Raw genomic sequence first — 24,186 nt, 5'->3', positions numbered from 1 at the left:
GGGGAATCAGCCAACACATGGTAGGCTTTTGCTTGTCACCAAACTGGCCAGACAGAGTGGTCAGACAAGTCGGGCAGTGAACGCATGCACATTAATATTTGCTGTCACTGAGGTTGCAAAACAAGAGCAGACAGATCATTTCAGGACTTGGCCTCCTTATCTCCACCTACCACAGCCTATAAAGTTGCATAAGAAAACAGGACTGAATAGGAAGAAGTTTGAGGTGGAAACCTGAAGAGAAATGAAGCAGAAGCAGCAACACCGAATGGCAAAGCTCCTCCAGAATGGGATTTTATGGTAATGGCAAAGTTGTTCTGAGCTTCTCTCAAAGTCTGACTTCAGGTCCTGCCCAACTTAGGCCAAAAGAAGTTAAAATTAAGGAGGCTTCTTTTGTGGTTTGTCATATACTCTGTGATTATGGACACTCAAAAAGCTCATTCTACTGAAAGACTCAAGGATGTGCACCCCACTGGAAAACTTCCTTGTTTAAAGCACATAATTCCAGTATGCAAAAACTTAATGGCTGAGAAAAAGAGGAAGATGTTCCACTTGTGGTTTAGTGGTGACAAAAGGGTTAATCATCTCCCAACGCTCCTGACAGGACCACACTAAAGGCCATTCCAGTCCCAGCCTTCTCCGAGGCTGCAAGGGCAGCGCAGTGGGGACAACCCCTGCAGAAACAGGATCCCTGAAGAAACCCAGCGTACAGCACAAGAGACAGAGTGGCTCCGAAGTGCCTTTGATCTGTTGGAAACACTGACTTTATTTTTAAAAAGTGAAGATGTTTTGTTTGGGAGGCGTGAGCATCTGCTTAGTGACTTCTCGGTGCAGGGGACAGGCAGCTCATTGGTGTCTTGCCAGGTAAGCGGCAAACAACATTAGGTCATTGCAAACAGTTTTCCTTCGGCTCCATCTGTCAGATAAGGACTGTTTCACTGGCAAAATATCTGTGATGATGAACTCTCCTTCAGTTAAGGAAAGCCGAATGTGAAGCTCATTAAGGAGAGAACCGGAGATGCTCTCCCTAGACCAGCAGCAGCTGATTTGCTGCCGTTGATTGGTTAATCTCTCATTAGCTCAGGTCAAAATGAGCTGTATGAAGAAGAAATGTCTCCGTCATGACATGTCAGACCTGTGTGGCCAACTGAATCCCAAGTGCAGAATCTGTTAGGGGCCCACGGGGGTGGGTCTGGCTCCAAATTACCCACGGCTGATTATGTGTGAGTGACCGCGCGATGTCAAGACGTGCTCTGCAGCCTTCTCCGGGCTTGGCCTTCAGGAGACATGCGTGTGTTACGGCCTCACCTTCCCTGGGTTTCGAGCAGGCCCTACTTAATGGCCATTCAGATTCGGTGCTGTCAAGGAAGAAGCGCAGCTCCTAATAGTCGTGTAGATTAAAATGAGATTAAAAGAAAAGCCGTGATTCAGAGGAATGACGCCATGGAAAACATCAAGGAAAATGAGATGGAATGTGCAGTCACTAGCAGATTACTTTATTTATGGCTATTGGACACTGCTGTTGTGCCAAATCTTGAATTTATTGGGTGCCGTGGATTTCTTCACTAAAATCATGTTATTGAATTGTTATTTGTTGCAATTTGCAATGACCGTCCCCTTAGCTATTTTTAATTTTGCTCTATGTGTGTGTATGATCCTGCAAAAACAGGCCAGTCTGTGGGGAGAGAGCACATTTCTAGTCGTGCTTTTTAAATGGTGCGACTGATTTTCTCTGAGTTCATTCGCTTCTCTCCTCCATTTTGGCTTTGTGCTTCACCTTCCAGGCTGCTCCACAGTGGCTCCAAACCCTTTCCCTCCCAGTTATTAATGTTAAGCTGACGAGCTTTAAGCAAGGATTTTCAGGTGTCTTTATAAAGCTCCTGTTGGCTGCTAGGTGTTCCCAGGAGGCTGCAGATCCTGGAATCTTCCATCCTGGCGACGTGCCCAGCCCATTGCAACTGCGACTTTACCACGATCTCAGTAGTGGGATTTTGCAGCTGTTCAGAGCTCTCCAGACACCACAGCAAAGGGTTTCTGCTCTCCGAGTCAACTAATTGCTGCTTTAGAGGACACAAACCCCAGCCCTTTAAGGTTTTCCCACTGGTCCTTACCAGAACCACCTTCAGAGTTGGTCTCCTTGAGATGGAGCTGGAGCAATGAGTGGAGGTTGGTGACTGTGTCACTTCTCTTTAGTTTGCTGATGCCAAGGTTTTTGGCAGCTGGTCTTCAAGGAAAGCACATGGAGATGGCAGACTAGGGGAGAGCTGAGATCTCCAGAGCTGATGGTTGGATCAGCAACCAGCTCTGCTCATTGGCTGTATTATACAGAAATCACATCAGCCCTCTTCTCTCTAGGTAATGAAATCAGTTATGTGATGCTACGTGGATCCAAATCGCATTCAAGTAGTTTCATGCTTCACAGGCAGCTGGATCACTGCAACATTCACGCAAAGCTGATGGTGGCTGCAGAAGAACAGAAAGAGCTAACCCCTGAACACTGCACCCCTAAACCATGCTCTCCTCTGATGCACATTCCTGTACTGGAGCAACGCTAGAGCTTAGACTCTGGCTTGTCCAATCGCATCAAGACATCAGAATTTGCAAGTCTCTCTCTTCTGACCAGACGTGGTCATAGTGAGAGCACAGGTCCTCAGCAAGGCAAGGTAGACATTTCTTTTCAGTGGCATACCCATCATCAGTCCTTACAGGAAGATTTTTCAGTTTAGAAGTTCACAAGTACATCACATCCCCTACACTCTGTGCTGCTCTTTTGCATACCACTTCCCAGCCTGCCTGAACCCAGCCCTATGCTCTCTCAGGTATTTTTGGTCCTGGGGACAAATCTCTGAGAACTGCAGTATCAGCCTCATGTGTTGCTCAGTTATAAGCAAGTGACCAGAGTTGGTTATAGTCAGGTTCATTAGTAGGTTTCACATCTTGCATGAAATAAGACCAAGAGGTTTGCATTTGCTTTCTTTTTTTTTTTTTTTTTTTTTTTTTTTTCTGTGATTTGAAGCACTCGGGGAGTAACCTGGCTGCTGAAGCAAGCTGAAACAGGCAACGCTTGGGACATTCAGGGCAATGGGAAGTGCTGCTAAACCACCTCAGCAGGTACAGTGCTGCCCTGACACCATCCCGCGCCCATCTGTTTGTAGCCCTTTCTTTTGCCGCGGGACCTCATGAGATGAAAAGCTCCAGAGCAGAGAAAGCTCTGTGGTGACACCTTCCTTGCGCTGAGCTCTCCTGCAGGGTTTAGCGGCCCGTGGGAGCAACACTCTCCGCGGCGGCACTGGATGTGCAGTCACTCGCCTTCAGCAAGTGGCATCTCACAGCTGCTGAGGTCTAGGGTGGAGGATGCAGAAAGGCCCATCCTTCCTCTTTTGGGTCTTCCCCTCATCTTTCTCCAAGAAAAGGACTCTTACCAAGAGCTGCTCCCCATGGTAGTAGAATCTAAATAATCCCACTAATTAAGCTGACAAAATTAAGCTACTGGCTTCCCTCCCAACACACACACACACTTCTGGAGGGTTGGGTGCAGAGGTGTGAGGGGAAGATAAGATGCTGCTGTGTCAATGAGAAACACTGTGAATAGCATCCACTCTGCTTTTGTGGGGCTGTTATGTATTTCAGGTCCCTTCCTGCAGCTCTTCACCAGACCTTTCCACGGACGGAAGGCACTTGGCGGGTGGCTCTCCAGACTGCCATCCACAGAGCAGCCGAAGCACATGCACGCACCTGCCTCCAGCCGGATGAAAATTAGACATGTCATCTGTTGCCAAAGAAGGTTTCTTCAGCACCATAATAATGAAAACTTCCTTAAAATATGCAGGAGTGCTTCCAGATTGCAAAATGAAAATCACTGCCCAGAATCACTACATTCAAAGTAGGGAAATATCCCTTTAAAGAAACCCACTGGCAGTATAACTAAAGGCCCTAAAGCCAAGCTGGTCTTCAACGTAACTCCACTGAGTCAAGAGGAACACACCAGGGATTAAGTTTGGCCTGATAGTGAAAACCACAGGCAAGTGAGAATGATTGCCAGAATCAAGCTGACCTGAAAAATGTAGTCAGATTTTGCCCTTAAAGGAATAATTTCCTTAACAATAATAGAGAAATGAAATGCCTGTCAACATTATTACAAGCATATGGGGATGAGATGATCAAGGTTGTGTGAGTTATTTCCTTCAGCAGCCATATTTCAGGTTCATTCTTTAGCTGTTCTTCTTTAACTCCAAAGCTTGTAACCTTCCTTCAGGATCTTCTAGATTTACTACCTGCTCTATTCATTCTTGACTTGCTAGAGCCACAGACTGTGTGTTTTAGGTGCCAATCCCAGGTTTGCCACTGAGTTCCTCTGGGATTTTGGTGAGGTTTTTTTGCCTAGTATCCTCCAACTCCTTCTCTACTGGTACAGCAATACATGAATGGATCCCCAGAAAATGTTAAGGGTAAAATATCTGTTGTTATCTTCCTTGATCGGGCCCTTGGTCCTCAGCTTAATGTCTTGCAAGCATTACCAAGCAAGGATGCCAGTTAGCACAAAGACAACTTTCTCAGAAGCTTTGCCTGCATATGGGACTTGCTTCCCGAGAGAGGAGAATGAATGACCACAGAATTAATCTCTTTCCAAGCTCTGTCCAAAACTCATTTGTTGTGTTTAACTTGTTCTCAGCAAGTCCTAAACACACACTTGGAAACAAAGAGTGGAAAACCCAACTGTAGTTCACAAAAAAACAAACAAAACCAAAACAGGCGCAACTTGCCAGTGTGCTAAAAAAATCACTACCAACAAACCTCCACAAAATAATAAAATTATTTCACTTACAGTGTTGAAAAGGCAAAAAAAGGGAAAGGATGGAAGCTTTTTTGGGATAATTATCAATTTGTAAGCAGCTCCCAGGGTTTTTAATTTGCTTTCACCCTCTCGTACCTTCCAAGAGGCAAAAGGCCTTTAAAATTATATCTTTCTTCCTCAGATTTGTAGTTCTCAGTCCCAGACTTCATGGCTGCAAGGAAGGGCTGGAGACTCCCTCCTGAGCCCCAGCATTTCAGGGATCCCTGACTATCCTTCCTCACCTCTGTGTTTAACTCATGTTTGGCAAAGCACAACCTGATCTCAATCAGGCCTCCTAGGAGGGCAGCCAGGTTGGATTTGATGACATCAGGGAATGTGTATCCAATCCTGCCCCTGGAATTCATCCCAAAGACTAAGCATCTTCACTTGAAATTACTGGGCTGTGGTGTGCTTGTCATGGCCTTTTCCTGGGGTTAATGACCTTTTTCCTACCACTGTTTCTACCTGAAGTTGCTTACACACTATAATGTCAGGATCTCTCACGCAGTTTTTGGTTGAATTTAGTAGATTGAACTCTTCAAGTATATCAACTTCCTTTTTAAAATGCAGACACCAACAACGGGGAAAATATTTGTCTGGTTAAGACCATCTATGGAACCAGAACTGGTCGATACTTCAGTCTGCATCTCCTCTCTCCATCTATCCAGAGCTCCTATAAGGCCCTTCTGCTCCAGTATCACACTGGAAACTCAGGTTGGGCTGCTTGTCTGCTCTGACTGCAGCATCCTTTTCTGACTCCCTCCTCTGCTTTCCAGGATACAGGTTCTCCCTTCGCACCGGTCAGCTGCATCCCTGGCCCCTCGGTGCAGGGTTCTGGCTGCCTGAACACGCACGCTCTGCCTGTGCAAGCCCAGTGATCTGCATCTCTCCACACTGCTGCCCCCATCTCTTCATCAGCTACTGCTCCACCTGTCTGGTGTCATCTGCAGGTTTTGGCAGCAGTCGTTGTGCATCACCTTGCAGATAGTCGACAAAAGCATTGAAAATTATTTGATATCTTGTCAATCCCTGAGGGTCTCCCTTGGGGACATCCCCTGAGTGACTCCCCAGCGACCGCTCATTTGGAAGAGCTTGAATCTCACTGCTCCCTAAGCCGCGTACAGCGCGTGCTATTGATACAATATATAATTTGTTAAGAGAATGCGTTGTCAACCACCTCGCCAACATCTATCCCATCCACAGAGTAACTTTTCCTAACCAAACTTTTAACCTCTCCAAAGAACATAATTAGATATGTCTGAAAAGCCTGGTTTTCATTTAAAAAGCCTGAACAAACTGCTGCAAATTGTAGTCGCAGCTTTTAACTCCTCTCATTTCAGTTCCTCAACAGCTTTTCCATCATGTTGTCCACAGCTGGTTTCATCCTATCGTGTAGTGCAGTTTTGCTTTAAAACCTTGTCACGTTCTTGTGATTTTGAAGATGCTGTGCCATTTTGGGAATTGTCTAGGATGGGGTGCCCAGTGCCTTCAGGAGACAAGAGCCTCTTGGGAAGGTCTCAGGGCAGAGTCTCTGCTCTCCCATCATCTGTCCTAAGTGGGCCATGTATTAGTCTGAAACTGGTAGAAATGATTTAGTGTGATGCAGCTACTGTGTACATGCAGAGGTGGGGGAGTTTGTGCTAGGAATAGCATGGGAATTTTTCTTTTTCCTTTTTTTAACCACTTTTACTCCTTGTTAAGTGCTTTCAGACCCAGCTTCAGGCTTGATTTATTTTTGAAAGGCCATTTTTAGCCACTGTGTTTTAAAAGAAAAAAAAAAAAAGTCTACCAAGCTTATTTTTAAAGAAGAAACCATGCACATGCACACTCTGTTACACTTTCTTCGCTTCTTCGTATCCCACAAGATCCTCCCTGCCATGACACCAGCGTATCGCTCCGCTCCTCTTACCTACGGTTCTAGAACCGCATCAGGGTGGCAGCTCTTTTGCTTTCTAGGCTGGAGCATGAAGAGCAATAATCTCACAAAATTACCTGAGTCGGCAGCAGCCTGCTTCGGAGAAGCCCACCTGAACCTACAACTTGTTTCACCATTCAGCTAGCTAGGTTTTGTGTTCAGGTATGAGTGTAATGAAGACAGCAGAAAGGTTTTTTAAGCAGCTATCTGCCAACATTAAAACACCCAGGATTTCGTCCTGGCCCTAATTTGTTCTCATTGCTGTGAATTTTCTTTTCCAGCTGTCCTGATAATGCGAGACTTTCAACTGGCAGCCTCTCTTCTTGAGTTTGCAAGCATTTACTGAAGAGTAACAGTTTAGTTAAGGGACGAGACAGAGATGTACACCAAAGAGGACGCGACATGGTGGGTTTGTGGTCAAAGCACAAGGCTCTGAATCAGGAAATGATCAGAATCTACTTCGAGAGATGGGTCCAACCCACAAAGCTCAGTTCTGCATCTGCTCCTGCACCGAGCTCCAGCTGCCCTGCAGTTTAGGCTGACTTGGTCTGCGGCTGCTGCGTGGAGACCACCTCTTATTTCCTTGGACTTCCACAAAGCGAGTGCTCGTTAAAGGCGTTACCGAGTGTGACAGATTGCAAAAAGAGTTCAGTGCAAAATGAACCAACCGAATAGCTTCCCGAGGGTGAAGGAGTTTGGACTCCTCAGCCTGTCTCCTGCACGCACAGTCCTAGCTCGTCCCTGAGCTGGAGGGCAGCGGCCGCAAAGCTGATGCCATCCCTCTTCTCTGAGCTATCTGTGTGCATCAAGCCGGAACTATCTGTGAGGAGCAATAACAAATTCCCTCCCCACTGAACAGCACCGCAAACAATGTACAGTATCTGATTCCCAGATGGCAATGTTAAAAACAGAAGGCAACATGTCTGGGAAAGTACCTGGGGCATACCTGAACAATAGAAATAATAGAGATGTAAGAAGAAGATAGATCCTTTCTTTTTTTTTTTTTTTTTTTTCTGATGTATGCATGCCTTGTGATCACTTAGAAAACAAACAAACACCTTTTTTTTTTTTTGTTGGGCAGGAAACACCCTGACTGAATAGAAACACAGTCCGAGTGCTAGGGTAAAGGAGTTGAAATAGGTGAAAGGCTCGTAGCATGAGCAATGTGCCAAGCTCGTCTGCTCCTAATGTCTGTGTTGTCTGTCATGTGAGCACGTAAATCCTTGGAATCCCTCAACATTTATTTGGATACCAGCAGATTGAGTGCATATCTACCTTGCCAGTGACTTGGAGGATTATTCTTAAGGGCCAGGGTCCCACAGCTAGTCTGCTTGAATGCTCAGGAACATGAGGCTTGGGATGGGTTTTTATGCATAGGTTTTATTTTAGATCCTCTTAGGACAAGGCTTAAAGGACTAACTTGAGGAAGAAGTTAGTCTCATATGTTCCAGCAGCTGAACATCCTGCAGAAACCAAAGAGGGTGAATGTTTTCTGAGATACCCGTCCAAATATCAGTGAGATGGAGATACAACCCCGATGAGCAGCAGGCAGCTTCATGCAAGCATACGGGCTTCTGTCTCTCCATCTTGCCCCGCCTGCATTTGTTCCTCCTTTGCCTGATGGCACATCTCCCCCACACAATGGCATGTAAAATCTAATCTCTACTGAAAGCTCTGCAGGGCAGGAACTCACACATTCAGATCCAAATAGGCAACTCATGCCTTTTTAATTTCACTGGATCAGAATAACAACAGTAAGGAAATAAAGTAACAGCCAAAGAATCAAGTCAGCGCAGTGAAACAGGTCCCTTCCCTGTTTTACAAGTTACATCCACACCACCCCAATGGTAGCGGGAAGTCTTCTCATCACAACTGGCAAATCTTTTCCAATTCAGTACTCCAAAAAGCTCTTAGCCACCAAGAAGTGCCTAGTGATGACCACTATTCCCAGAGCCACACGGACTAGACCACTCCAGGGCTCAGAAGTGGCTGGAGAGCCCCTCCGCACCCGCTGAGGGTCTGGGAAGAACGAGCCTGAGTTGGTGCGCTCCCACGCGCATCTGCACCCCAGGCTGGCACTGTGCTGATCTCGGCAGCCATCAATCCTGCTGCCATCTGGATGACAGCTCTTGCACAAGACCCATGCCATTACATAAGGCTGGGGCTGTTTACAACTTACCGCCCAGCGCACACCCGCCGTGTGTTAATTGGGATGGTTCATAGTCAGTCCTGGAGTAAACAAATGCAACTTCACCAGAAAACATGGGAGCCACACCTCATTACTCCAGGTGTGCATTTTGGCCCACTATCTGTTTCTCCATAGTGATTAGTGACTAGTATTTAAGACAATTTCTTAACAGGAGTTGAGATCGGTGGTTTATCTCCTCATTAGCTTGGTAATATCATTAATTAAGGTTATGTCAACAGACATAATGCCACAGCAGATGGGTGTTATCAGTGGCAAAGGCCTTCCAGGGTTTGGGCTCACAGTCTGCATGCCACGATGCACCAACCAGCATCCTGCCCAAGGTGGGGACATGCCCTTTCCCCACACTGCTGCTGAGAGCCCTCCCAATGGTAAATGCATTTTGAGGTGGTCTCCAGAAATCCCCTCAAAAGCCCCTGCTCCCTCATCAATCCCTGTATCCCAGTTGAGGAACTAGTTCAGAGTGGGGAATGAGGAGTAAATGTGGAGTTTCAGCAGGACTGTATCCTCCACCGTGCCCACCCCAAGGGCAGCAGTGCCTATGGCATAGGTTAGGTCCCCCACCTAACACCTCGTTCAGCTGGCTCTGCATTTTTAACTGAGAAAATTAACACCTTATGGAGAGATCTGGTGGACCCTGTACCATGGTGTTAGCAGCAGGGTTGGATAGTTCAGAGCAAACAAGTTATCAGGGCTAGAAGGAACCGAGTGATCATGGTGTTTCCTCTGGATTCAAGCCATGTACATCGTAAGATCCATGAATCTGTGAATTTTGAGGCTTTGGAAGTAAGGAGCCAGTGTGTTTACACTGTCCCACTCACATGATACACTTTGATGTAGCAGAAAAGTGTGAAGACCTTTTAAAAACTTTCTTCTTTCACCTCTTTTACTCTGGGAGATACATAGTTAAGTCAAACACACCCTTAGGTCAAGTCCTGCACTGGTTCTGTGCAGAAGTCCCAGTACATCCCAGAGACGCAGCGCACTTTAAATATACGTCAACGGTAGCATGTGCTGGCCAGAAGAGATTTTAAAAAGCAGTTCTTCAAATGAATGCAGTTTTAGTTGTTTTCCTCGGTTGTTTGAGGTCACTGTTCCCCCGCCCTTGTTAATAAAGATGTGATTAATGACTTTTGGCAAAGCTGCTGCCTGAAAGAGCCAATGCTTTAGGAAAAGCAAAACCAGTTTTCAGGTATTTTCTTTCAGGTTCATCTCAGAAACACACAAATACATTTCAAAGCATTTACAAAACACGCGGACGCCCCCTTCGCCCCGCCTCCACTCCCTTGCAGACACATCGCCATTCATAGCCTGCGTAATTATATTCCCTCTACCTGGAAGAAAGTTCTCACTGTGCCTTCAGCTGGAAAGGTTTCCCCTCGGCACCACGCGAAGGATGGGCGCCAGCGCAGAGCAGTTATCACAGGGCTTCCTGGGGTGGCCGTGCTGCAGTAATGGCTTTGTTGCTCTCCCCAGACTGAGCAGTACCCAAAACTCCTGAGTGAGGCCCCCAAATCCCTCTTTAAATAAATCATAGTGTCAGGGGAAAAATAATGAAAAAAAGAATCGAAATTGTTTCCTCTGCGAGTGCTGGGCTCATATTTTGAAGCCTATTTCTGCAAGCCAGGAGGCTGAGAAATCCCAGCTGTTTAGAGTAAGACAAGAGAAACTGAGATTCTCACAGCCAGGCCCAGGGTGCTGCAGCGGAGATTTCGGGGAAAGCACCGAAAATCAGATTGTTTATGAGAAGTGCAGCAGCAAATGTAACAATTTAAGAAGCATTGCCTCTGCTGAGGAACACCTTCTCCTAGGCAAGTCCTGTTTCTTGCAATGGCTTGATGTGGCTTAGCTTTCCCAAGCAGGTTGTTTCAATCTTCATGTTGGTGGGGTTTAGCCTGCACCATGGGGGCCTGCGCTGCTTTTGAGGGGGCCAAAAAGGATGTCTGAGAGAGGGTAACTCCTGCCTGGGTATGGGGATGGGGATGCTGATGCCTATGCAGATGTGAATGCAGATGCACTGGGCCAGCAGTGCTCTCTGAAGGCTCATAGACGGGTTATCAAATCTGCACTGTGAATTAGTACCACAAGGGTTAGGACCAAAGCAGAGATGCTCATAGTTCAGCCCAGGAGGGTTCAAGACCCACATACCACTGCTGTAAAGACAACATCAGTTCCTTAGTCCTCCACTCTGACCCTCATTCTGCTGGAGCTGAGCTGAGGACATGAGCTGACCTGTCCAAGGCAAGCATGGTGTGGGCCTGGGCTTGCTCTCAGCCTCCATGGCAGCTAGATGGAGAGTTGGGGATGGCTCTGATGGCTCAGTCCAGGCATGGGCACATCTCATGCCTCACACAGTGCTGCACGGGGCTGCTTTTGCAAGGGGACAGTTGTGCTGCTTGGTATGGGGAAGGGGTGGCCGTGCCGTGAAACATGCTGCACCGTCGTCACGCAGCACTTGGCAGAACTGGTGTTTTTCCAACTGCAGGAAAGTGTACTGGGGAGATCTAGTTTGGATGAACCTCTGACATTTTGTAATTTGGTGGAAAGAAAGAAGTGAGGGCTCCAGTATGAGCTTGCCTCCAAAGCTGAAGCATGTCCTTTAAGGAGGACACTTAGGCTAAGGGCTTATACAGAAATTCCCATTGCTACGTGCTTCCTCCTGTAGACACCAAGGTGGCTTAAATCACCACTAAACTCCAGGCAAGCAGGAAATGTGTCTGTAGGTGCTTGCCATTGAGTTTCTGGACGGGCCCAGTCCAAGCAGATGGTGAACTGGCAGCACTTGCAATAAGATCCCAATCCATGTGCTAAAGCTTCCCCAAAATTGCTGTGGGTGGCTCTAATTATAACCTGTGTCCTACCACCTCCCCTTTCTGTGAGTAGGAAGGAGCCGAGCTTTCTCGTTACTCTAGCTGCCTGCCCGTTACCAGGCTGAGATTGCTGGTGGGATAAGGGCTTTCCATTTGTTTGCACTACTGATGTCCTACTTGGCAACACGCTCCTCATTCCTTCAGCCCTACAAAGGGAAGAGCCCCGAGCAAAGCAGTTTTGCAGCTGACTTAGCAACACGGCTGCTCTGCATTCCTGTAAATTTCCAGGTTCAAGTGCAGTTTGCTTTTCTTTGTTGCCAAGCCAAGTGGACATCTCAGCCCCTCTCATCCCACTGCCCAGCCTTTGGGAAGGCTGATGGGACCCAAGAGAAGCAGTGGCTCTGGAGGCAGAAGCGGGGCTGCAGCGAGGCAAGTGGTTCAGTGAAGCAGATGAAGGCAACCAAGAGCTGCACCATCCACCCACCTCCAGGCTTCCAAAGCAAAAGGGAAGCTTGCTCTTGAGGTCTGAGGTGAAAAGGTAAGTATAGGTATAGATCCAAGTCCCCAGGGCTAGTCTGATTTATTTGGCAGTCCAGCCAGTTGATACTTTCAACTTTGGATGTGACGGCTCTTTTCTTTTTAGCATGTGGCTTATTTTTGGGTTCCCATTACTTTATTCCATTTGGGGTTCCTGTTTCTTCATTGTTTTCTCCTGTGCATGATTGACAAGAGCAGGAAGGAAACGTGGAAACTATAGAAACTGTTCTCCATGCTGAAGGAAGGTGCCTCATTCTTCTGAACCTGACCCCATTGTTTGCTGCTGTGCCCACAGGCACGTTCTCTGCCACACACTGGAAGGACCAGGGCATCCTCACCCAGATTCGGGCAACGGTCCTTAAGCAAGAGTCAAGGGCTGGCCCCATTCCCACTTCAGTCCCCAGGAGTTTCACCCCTGATTGGATTGGGAGAGGAATCACATCCCAAGTTACGCTGTATAAATAGAAGGATTTTATTTCAGGCAGATGGATATCAAGTCGTTCTGAATTTTTTCCCGATTTCATTAGTGAGGAGGTTTGTGTTACAAGGAAAACTTGTTCTGAAGCTGTCATTATTTACCTGAAATGCATCTGCACTTTGAAGTAAGCTCTGGAAACACAAGCAGAACGAAATTGCCCATAAAGCAGAGCTGGAGTGGCTTTTTCTGAGGTTTGAAACTGTTGGGTTCCCTCTACACCAGAATGCAAAATTAATGCCCTAAATTTAAACACTCACTAGGCTTTTTTTTTTTTTGCATTCATGACTTGAGAATGAATTCAGTCGTAAAAAGAAATGCAACTGACCCATTTGGCATGCAAAACAACCATTGTTTTTGCCAAGGGGTTTCACGTGCACGTGTGTATGTGTTTGTCTGCAAAACAGCTCAGGAGCCTTCATGGAAGACCTGCGCAGTGGCAACATTGGCTTTGGCTGCCCAGAAGAAGTTAGCATCCATTTGTGGTCCTCAGTCCCCTTATGGGTCATCCAGGTCCTGCCCTAAGGATCCACCTGGCTGCATCCAGTTACAAAGACAACAATACAAGAACACTGCAGTCCCAAACCATTCAGTCAAATAATTTAACAACCAAATTTTCAGGCTGGTAACTCGTATGAGCTCAGACACAGCGCGTGGCTTTGTGCGTGCACCTTGTTTTGCTGCGCCGCTTTCTTCCCCAATGAATGGTGTGGTAAAAGTAGCTGCAGCATAGTGCAGAACGCCTAAAAAAAAGGTGTTTGTTTCCATCACAGCGCTTAGCTCATTGTTCCTGCTGCTCGTCCTGTTGACTGCCTGCTCAGGAAGGCCATGTTCCCAGCAGCCAGGAGCTCCTGCCTGCTCCCCACTGCTCTGTCACCATCTAGGTTCCTAAATTCACAGGTTTTATCTCCAGTGCCCCCTTCTCCCTCTGTGGGGAGAGGTGTTTTTTTTACTTCTCTCACAGGGTTGTGGTGGGGATTTTTAAAACTTTTGAAAGCTGCTTACAGTTCCTCAGATGGCAACAGAGAAACGCACACTGGTATAACTGGCAGGAGATACAGGGGTGCTGACTTGCCAGCTCTCATGAACCCGACTTTCCTAAGCTGGCCGATAAATTGCATCACCTTACATCTTCTGGCCACTGGAGGCTTAACTGAAATTCCCTTGTATGCTGCACTTGAATGAAAATGCCAGCAAGCTCTGGTATGATAATATTTATATCTGAATCATTCTGGACAGCCTTGGGATGAATGGGATCTCGCAGAGAAGGAGGTTTGCTTTCCACTTCATTGCTTTTCCCAGGTGCTGCTCTTTTTCCCAGAGAAGGGACATGGAGGAGCAAACCCCTCCGGGCCCTGAGCACTGCCAGCTCTCCAGGCAGGGTCCCTGCCTGCCTCTCCTGCCTCCTGTGGTTGGGAGGCACGGGCTCGTATCGAAGAGCGAGAGATGAGTCAGTCTCCATGCTCAGCTTCTGTTCTGTGTGGCTTCCTGAAAGCAAGCTTTGAATTACGCAGCCCAATTTTTTTTTTTTTTTTTTTTTTTTAATTTGCCCACCAGATTCGGAACTGAAACCATCAATTCATTTCACTGAAGATCTCATTCTCAACTCAAATCAGCAATAGCTACCTCAGCTAGCACTGGGTTTCTACCCACTGAATCAGCTGTCCCAGCTCCTATGGGAACGAAGGTTTTGCAATGTGAGAGAGATTTTTTAATCCAGAAAACAAGGAGAGAAGCTTCCCTAGACACTCACTGCATATCCTTATGTACCTTCTTGGAGACACATTAACCCCGCAGCCATGTGCTGAGGTGGAAGAGGGGAGGGATGACAATGGGAAACATAGGGAAGGTCCACCCAAACATGAGATTTCCCATCCTGAGCCACACCATCTGATCAGCAGCTGACTCCCATAAGTCACCAACCATGTCAATTTGAGATCTGCTTCCCAGATCACAGGCCCGTGTTACTATCTAATTCCATAACCCCATGCCACATTGGCTGCATTGAGAGCATCGGAAAAGGATGGGGCCTACAGGACAATGGCCACGGGAAGGAGCTGTGACACGTGTTAGTCTTGCTGTGCTGTGTCAAATAGGGATGGTGCTGCCCTAAGCTCCTGAAACACAAATTCTCACTATCTGTTCTCATATCTTTCAGAGCTGAACCAAAGTCCACTGAGATCAATGGAGTTTTCGCACTGGTGACCATGAGTTTTCGATTCAGTTTCCCGAAATGAAAGTAATAAGAATAGGCAGGAAATTATCTGCTAAGAAATCTGTTTCAATCACCCCCTTTTATGGTGGATGCTTTGGAAATGATTATGTGCTGTGTAAAGAAATATGGCCTTCTGAATTCATTCAGGCTAATTCCGAGCAAACCAAAAGCTCTTTTATACTGTTCAGGCTGTGCAAAGCATCTTAGTACACATAGAAATTAATTTACAACCAATTTAATTTGCCTTTGTTCTGCCAGAACTATTGAAAGCAGAAAACCCTGGGTATATACTGTTCCTTGTACTTGTGTTTTGGTCAAGAGTGTGTTTTTCTTTAATTACTGCAGTTATAATGATAGAGTGAGCATTAGAGCGATAGGCAGACAGAGCGATTCCCTAAGGCGGATGTAGCAATGGCTTTATTCAACTATAAATTATCTCCCTTCTCATAAAGGAATAAGCCCCACACAGATAAACACCTCTACAGTGTTACAATTCCAAGCACAGTAGGGAAGTTTCCTGCTTTCCATACACAGACACTGGCTTACAATAAATGTGGAGGCCCAAATCAGAAAGCATCTTCTTGCTCAATACTGCAGGATGAGTTCAAAAGAAAGTAGTGGGACAGATGATTCAACTTTGACAGAAATCTCATTTGCAATGACCTTGACAAACTTATCTTACTTTCTATTTGCTGCAATTTCATGTTATTTGCCACACACCTTGAAAGGTTTGCAGCTGACATCAGCGGGCTTGACTCTATCTTCAGCTGCCTCAGAAGGTCATCTTACAAAGAGTCTTCTCATCCTCACCACCGACTCAAGCCTTGGAAGTGCCAAGCAACTCCTTAGGCAAAAATGAGTTGCATGCCACTGCTTTAAAAGCCCACTTGCTCAGACACCTGCAAAACTCTTAAGAAGAGCAGTTCTGAAGGATCTTCCTTTTCTGTTCACAAGGATGTCCCCTCTAATATTTGTTTTAGTTTGGGGCTGATTTTTTTCTCTCCCTGTTTTAAATTGCAAACCCCTTGGCATAAGGAATCTTTTCTCTAAAAGCACTAAATCTAGTTGGGCTCTGTATAAATCACAGTATCAGAGACAGCCATGAATTTGCTCATCTTTTCCTTCCAGGAAGGGGATGAAAGGTAGCCGTTGGAGTTGTCTTCAGCTGCTTTACACTGGAGGTCCTCTAGGTTTGAATAAAAAGCCATGGTTTTGGTCTGTCTGTACAGGAGGATGATCCAAAGTTCATCCACAAGTTCTCCACAATGTCTGTAAGTGGCCGCGTGCTTGGCACTGAGCTCAGGTGATTTCCAGTGCTTTTACAAGGAGACAAGTCCAAACTCTCCCTGCTGATATTGAGATGGGGCAGTGTGGGGTGAGCTGCTGTGTTCACAGGGGGATTGTAAAAAGCCAGGTGCATCAGCTAGGACCAAGCAAGGCTGGATGCAAAGCAAAGGGAGACTGGTTTGCTTTCTCCCAACAGGTGGGCTCTGTTTTGTCTTCCCACAGCCCTCATGGTTTCACTGCCTACACGGCTGTTTTGGGACAGCCTCCCCAACCCATCTGAATCTCAGGAAGGACAGTTAAAACGATGCTCTTGTTCCCCACTGGATCATCTCCAGGCCCAGGACAGTGCTGAGCCTATTGCTGCCAAAAGGCACACTGACTGGTTACCAAAATCAACCTTCCTGTGTTCCCTTAGCCTGAACATGCATTTATGGCTGGCTTCAGCCTGGAGATATCCACCACATGGTTAACGTTAGGTGCCTGTTCGAGTTTCCAATCAAGAAACAGATATTCACCATGTGAACCATGGTCGTACTCAGTCAAAACAACTCAAAATAAAAGTGCCGTCTACTAACAGTGAGAGGGATTTGTCTGGTGTAAATTACTTGGCAAATAATCCTGCACCTCAGATACATTTCAAAAAATCGTGACCTATTTCTGAATGACTTATCATGCCCACGTGTGGCAAATTCCTCCAATAAATCAGTTGTGATGAATTATTTCAATGTTGCTATTATTATTGTTATTGTTATTGTTATTGTTATTGTTATTATTATTATTAATATTATTATTATTGTAACCTGCTTTGGCCACCTTAAATGTTCTGAGACAAGATGAAAGTACTGAAACTTCTAATGGCTCCCTGCAGAGTTGCTATTGTAGGAGTGAAAAAGAGAAGAATGGATCAGTTTTTAGTAAAACCCATGGTTTATGTAAAGCATCTGATTCAAAACCTATTTTCTATGTAGCCTTTTCTTGCAGACTGAAATAGTAGGCTGCATTCAAACTAGACTTTGAGCTCAGTGGAAAGGAAATGCTGACGAAAATCACGACTCAAACACCCTTGCATCATTTAATTCTGTTTGTTTTATTGGTGAGATACAACCCAGGCCCCGATCCACGGCTGTAGAAGGAAGCTCGGTGGAGGGAAGAAGGCCAGCCTCAGGCTTGGGCAGCTGCTGGCCCACAGTCCAGCCCCAGGGGTGGAATTCGGACCAGACCAAAGTCCACACGGACTTAACCATCAGCTTCTGTGGGGCCAGATTTCACCTTATGGACCACTTCAAGTGCAGCCCTGCAGAAAGGAATACATTTCTGTTCTTAAAACAGGCATCTGCTGCAGAGTTCAAGTTCTCCCAAGGGAAGCCCCTCTTTCCTCTTTGCATCCACCCAAGTGATGGAGAGCAGCCACGCACCAGGTGCTGGGCAAAATCCAGGCCACACTTCTCTGCATGTGGATGGTGGGGTTCCCCTCTCTTCAAACCACCCACGCAGAGTTCATGACATCTTTCCTGGCTGCCCCAAGGGTTTGTGTTTCACTTGCGTGACTTTTGGGTCGTGATATCTCTGCAGCAATTGCAGCTTCTGTAAAACATTTCAAACATTCCTGCCCGAGAGGCTTTTGGTTAACAGGCCATCATCATTTGGGAGAAACGAAGCTACGAGGCAAGCTCTACGTGCAGCGAGCGAGCACACGTGCTGGTGCCCACAGAGCTGCGGTGGCACAAGCAGACATCTCTGCAGAAATCACCGTCCCGCTCTCATTTCTACGATCTCTCAGTAGCTTCCCATTTTCTGTATATGAAAACAATATTTATAGGTATCGGGGAAGTGGTGACACAAACTCAACACACAATGCCTTGCAGCAGAAAAGAGACAAAGTTCCTTGTTGTGGCTGCTGGACAAACCCCATCATTTGGTCTGGCTCTGCTCCTCACATGAGCAGCGTCACGGTGCTGAAGGTGCTCAATTCGAGGGAAGGCTGTCACTGCGCTACTCCGTGGAGCAGCGATGGTGAGATATTGCTTCTTAGAAGAAAGGAACCTGGCGGCAAAAAGATGATTCTCTAAGGAAGCTGCAGCCAACACCTGAGAAGCTATACAATAGTCATAAAAGATGCTCAGCCTGCAATGCCTGATGAAATTGTTTCTTACGCTGCTGAGGTATATCAAAAAGCAACACAGAGACTCTAAGTATTGTATTACCACTGCACCCTTCACTAGCTATAGCTAACAGCTTATCTTTATTTCCATGCTGACAGCACCAAGCAAGTTGATTTATTTTCTGTGCTGTCTTAAATATCAGAGAAGGTATGCATATCTGAGAATCTGAGGCATGGGACAGAGCAGAGGCGATAAACGCGTGCTGAACCAAAGCCTTCTCTTGGTTCACTTTGACTCACCTGAGTGTTTGCTAAGTGAAGCTCTTCAGAGCCTTTGTGTGCTGGCATCCACCAAGGGTCTTTGCATGTGGCAACAGTGATTTGCTGACGCGGCTCAGACAAGCCACAACTGCACTGATCGTTTCCTACTCCCCTTTCTTGAACTCGCTTGTCGCACACTTAACAAATATTGCTCCCAATCAAGAAATGTGTGTGATTAGCAGATTTAGACAGAAGATTGGTTTCGTATTATTTGCCTTCTGGTTCTGAAGCTCTGTGGAGGACATGTTTTCAAGCTTTCTCTTTAACCACAAGATTTAGAAACTTACTTTTCTGCTTTTAATTGTAAAGAAACCTGAGATTCTCATGTAATCACCTACTTCCAGCAGCTGGGGCTTAAAACACAGGACCAGATATGGTTTGAACTGGAAACAATGAATGATCAGCTTTTCTCACATGAGTAGTCCTTTGAAGGTAAAGTGTCTATACTCATGAGCAAAGTTATGTATGTGTATGAGAGCTTGTAGAACCAGAACACGAACAAAATATAAAACTTACCCTAGAAATTCAAACCCTGTATAAACATTTTCTTTCATAGTTGGGGGAAATACCCTTTTTCCTAAACTAAACATATTTCTAATCTTTTTTTTTTCCTTTCCTTTGTAAAAATACTTGCTCACTTGTAAACCCTACTGCTTTAAGCCTTTCCTTAAATGTTTCAATAAATATTAAGAAAGCTTAAGGCAATAACAGAAGTTTATGACTTTTAAAAAGAGCTTGTTCCTTTCCCTCCCACATTGTTTTTTTACAAAAAAAAAAAAAAGTCACATAACCTACATCTTTATCTGCTCCAGTCTGAAGGTTTCTATTTATAGTTTTTGGTTATGAATGTTTTTTCCTATGAAAAGGTCAGACCTCGCACATATACAATGGTGGAAAGCCCTGCTTATTAAAAAGCAGGCAGATGGATTTGTTAAAAAGAAGTCATTTCATAATGCAGCTGCTGTGAAAGGAGGCTGCTTTAGCAGAAACATCCTCATGCTGCTTTATGAGAAAAACAGGTAAAGGAGCTCTGTTTTGCAGCTAAGTAATTCTTCCTTTCCCAGCCTCCATCCTGACATACCCGGCACGTTCTTTACCTCTATTTACACGCTTTGTCCAACACCCACGCAGACACACACACACACACTCACAGTCACTGGCCCCATTTTTCCCACCTCTGTTGCCCTGGAAAGGCTGGAGGAGGTGATGGTGCACTGTTTCAGCATCTTCTCCATGGACCAGCCGCCTCTGAACTGCTACCCAGGGCTCATTCCACACCAGACACACTCAGCTTCTCCTGTTCTGAGCAGATTGCGAGTGCCATTGGTCAGCAATGGAGATCTAGGGTAGCCTGGGAGGGGGGTCCTAGCCCTGGGGCTATGGTCTGCACCCGGCTGATGCAATTGCTGCTCAGGGTGACCTGGGAAGGGGTGAGTGTTGAGTGACAGATATCCTTCACCAGCACCCGGAGCAGCTGCATTGCCCGGCACCAGGTGCTGCTTTGGAGGGTGGGATCACCCAGGGTTTCAGACCTTGATAACAGGACAACAGCAATCTGTGACCGCCGCATGAAGAACAATCAAGCCAGACCTCTTTCACTGGCGATGGTGAAAAGGAGAGGTCTTGGCTGCTTTGTTCTAGCCCTGAGTGAGGAGCTGTGATTAGCTGAAGGAAAACCACTTCATCCCAAAAGCTTTTCTCTCCCTCCTCCTTCCTCTCTGAAGCATCCTAAGCACTTCCCACACCTGCAGCATCCTGGGGTGCTGGAAACACTGCACACTGCCTCGTATTTCCTAAAAACCTGTGAGATTGAGGAAGGCCTCTCCCATGCTTCATGAAATCATATGCAAAACTCCCAACTCTCTTAAATTAAACTTTGCAAATAGCCACTTATCTCTGATTCCTGGTTACTTTATACAAAAATGGCCCCCATGCTGTGACCAGTCTCTTCGGCTTCGAAGGAGCAGCCTGTGCAGGAGTGTGTGGGGTTGCTGCTGAATGTCCTCCCGCAGCCTCCAAGGGCACATCCCTCTCAAGGTTTAAATTCCAGGGAAGCATTGCAGCAGGTTCACTCTGAAAGGCTTTGTCTGCAACAGCTCCTGCTCAGCACCACTGCCAAACAAGTTGTCCCCAGGACCCCCAGGGGTCCACCTGCACAGGAAATAATTTGTCTTACTAGCGTTACCACCATGGCTGCTATCTGTCATGTGAATCCTGTGGGGAAAAAGGAGGATGGATTCACCAAAAATCACTTTCTCTTTCCCCACAGTGGGCTTGGCCCAGCACCTCTGGGCTTATTCATTGGCTTCTTCTGCTACCATGAAATAATGCTGCAGGCATCTCCTCTGTAGTGCCCTCCCATGAGGTGCCAGCCCTGCTCCCGGTCTCACCAGCTGCGTGTGAAGTGACAGCACTGGTGGTATGGCCAAGACTCCCCTGACAGGCACATCCTGCACCAGGGAGGTGGATAGGTGGCATGAGCCCCGCTCAGCACCATTGCCCTCCCCGTTGGGGACAGTCACATGGGTGGGCATCTCCATCCACCCTTCTCATCTGCTTCTGGATCCATCCCTACGAATGTCTCCACATGTAAGCCTTAGGTGTTCCCCTATGTGCTCATCCCAAACACCTTGGTGGGGGAACGGGCCACAGCAGTGGCTCCAGGGCTCCCATCCCAAGGGCAGTGAAGCCCTCACTGCTATATGCAACCTCCTGGTTGAATGCCATCTCACCTAGGCTTTTAGCAGCAGAATCTGACAGCCTTACCCAATGCCAGCCAAGCTCTTGATGAAGAGATATGGCAGTTTCCACTCACCTGCACCACGGTATTAACATCAGTGGATTATCACCCTGCTTGCCCCAATAGGGTGAAAACACAAATCTTCTGCAGCAACAAAACTCACAGGATTTAGATCTTAAGTGGTGTGTGGATATTTTGCCCAAGGCTAATCTCACCCATTTTGAAATCTGATCCAACATTTGATGAGTTCCCATAGAGATCACCAGTACAGCTGCAAGAATGGCACTGGAGATGGGCAGAATATGCACAAGGAAAGATGATCTAGTCCAAGAGTCACAATGAGCCTGGAATTTGGAAACATGGACTGAAACGCGAGCCTCCATGACAGACCATGTAGGTGTAGTGTTTATTTCATTATCTACACTGAAATCAATAAAAAGGTTTAGTAAGTCAAGAGTGGAAAAACAAGAAAAAACAGTCTTTCCAGCTGGCCTGCTGTGCCACTCTCTTGAGTGTTGTTGTTTCAGAAGATGAGCTTCTGATAGCCGTTCAACCCAATGCAACCTGGCTTTAGCTCACCTCACAGGCCCTATCCCACTCCCAAATCCCAGGCTACTGCAGAAGCATTAATTACTGCCTTTGCAAAAGGGAACATCTAATTGCACCACATGGCTTGATGCATGTGAAAGGGGATGCACTGAATTTCAAACCACCTTTCCTCTAAGCTGCAATGTATGTGTGTGCACTGGGCTGCAAGTTACTCTGCCCAGAAAAGGCATGTTACAGATTTGTGAAGTACTGTGCCTATTAGAAAACATGGCCATTAAAACCAACATTGCAGTTGTGGCAGCTGATATTAAAATGCTCGTATCTTTTCTGGCAGTGATATTAATCCAAGAGAAAGTCAATTTATGATGAACTTGAGTGCAGCCAAGCCTGAGGTCATCAAACTCTCTCTCTCTGTGACCCACATAGGAGATAGTTGTGCAGCCCAGCTCGGCTGTGCCCAGCGAGCAGAGTCCCAAATCTTCCCCTGCTCTGAGCATCCCCCTATGCTGACCCTGGGACCTGAAACTCACTTATGTCCCTCAGCATCATCCACAACACCCTGGCTTGGTGTTCCCAGGACTCTCTGAGGATTAAGATGCTGTGACCCACTGAGATGCTGGGAGAAAGTGTCCAGGTCTGTTGGAGAAAGGACCATGCACCAGGGAGGTCAGGAGAGGCTGGGAGGTGGGCAGTCCGGCAGCGCTGTACACCTGCCCGCCCAGCTGTGACAGTCTGCAAACCAGGGGAAAGTGAAATAGCTGTGCCCACACCGCTGTCATCGCCGGGGGGCCAGGGAGCGGGAGAGCTTAGTAATACCGAGAACAAAGAAGTCTGCCTTAGTCAGATATTTTTGATGATCTCTCCCCACACAGGGCAGGAAGTGAAACCGAGGTCCCAGTCGAGCCCCACCCTCTCGCTCCCCTTCAGCAGCCCCCTCGGCAGCGAGCCCACTCGCATGGTCCCACTGTGGTGGTGTGCGGCAGCAGGTGAGACATCGTGCTTTCAGTCAGCACGGATGGGATGCCGCGAGCTGGGCTCCCACACCAGCACCTGCCATCCTCCCCAGCCTCACGCGGCCCCATTTGCCCCCACACCACTCCTGCTGCCCATGACGGGGATGCCTGGGCAGGGATGGGTAATGGGAGGAGGATCAAGACTAGATTTTTGACCCGTCATCACATAATCTAAGATCATCTCTTTTTGGCCCTGTTTCCAGCCCAAATGGGATCTGCAGGACCTGGTGAACCCCCCAGTGACCAAATGCTCCAGTCCTCAAGGGACTGTGTGGCCAAGGTGGTCCTCAGCAAAGGCAGCTCCTTGGGAATCTGTGTCAGCACTGATTTTATTGCTGTCATGGTGAAGTCTGGCCCTCCTCTGATGTTCTCTTGCTGACTGGATAGCGTGTGGCAGGCAGATTAGTGAGGCATCGTCTGATCCCTGTGTGAATGCGGCCCCTTCTGAAGCGGAGTGCAGGTGCTGTGTGATGTTGCACAGCAAGGACACCAAACAGCTCAGAGCAGACACTGAAAGGGAAGGGCAGTGGAAAGCAGGAAACACTTGCTACCTGCCGAGGCTCCCAGGTGGCAGAGCAGTCCCAGTGCTCAAGCGCTTACTGGGAGATCTGGAGATCAAGTCTCCCCAGGAAACAAGCATCCTCCTGCCCACTGGGACAGAGCGCAGGCTTTTTCCAGCCCTGTTCTGTGATTCCACTTGCAGTTGCAGAAGGTGGGTGTCCCAAAAGTTGTATAAAGTGGTGACAGCTTGGTCACTTCAGGTGCTCAGGAGGAGACGTTCCTGCAAGAAACCTAACAAGTAGTGTCATCCCACCACGGCAAAGCCCAGCTTGCAGGGCCCAGCTGAGCCAAAGAGAAAGATGCAAAGATGCTGCTTCTTTGAGTAGCTGTGAGTGAAGGCTACAGGACAGATCCTGACTTTGGATTCCCAGGAACCCCTTGAAAAGTGAAATCATTTCAATGTGATGGGACTGAGGAGAACGTTGCATTACAAGCTCCTCCTGAGCTGCTTCTTAATACCCGTTCTCATCGCGGTTGTAGGAAGGCAGTGTCTTCACTTCACATCCCTGTGCTGGACTCTCAGACAGATGTCCCCAGCCTCCCAGGTGAGCCCATGAGCCACTACCACATTTTCTTCAGGGGAGCCTCAGCAAATCGCTCAGTGCTACTGTGCCTGGGCAGTTTT

Source organism: Chlamydotis macqueenii, chromosome 9 (assembly GCF_036417535.1).
Source record: "Chlamydotis macqueenii isolate bChlMac1 chromosome 9, bChlMac1.mat, whole genome shotgun sequence".
Lineage (NCBI taxonomy): Eukaryota > Metazoa > Chordata > Aves > Otidiformes > Otididae > Chlamydotis > Chlamydotis macqueenii.
This window is presented reverse-complemented; position numbering follows the sequence as displayed.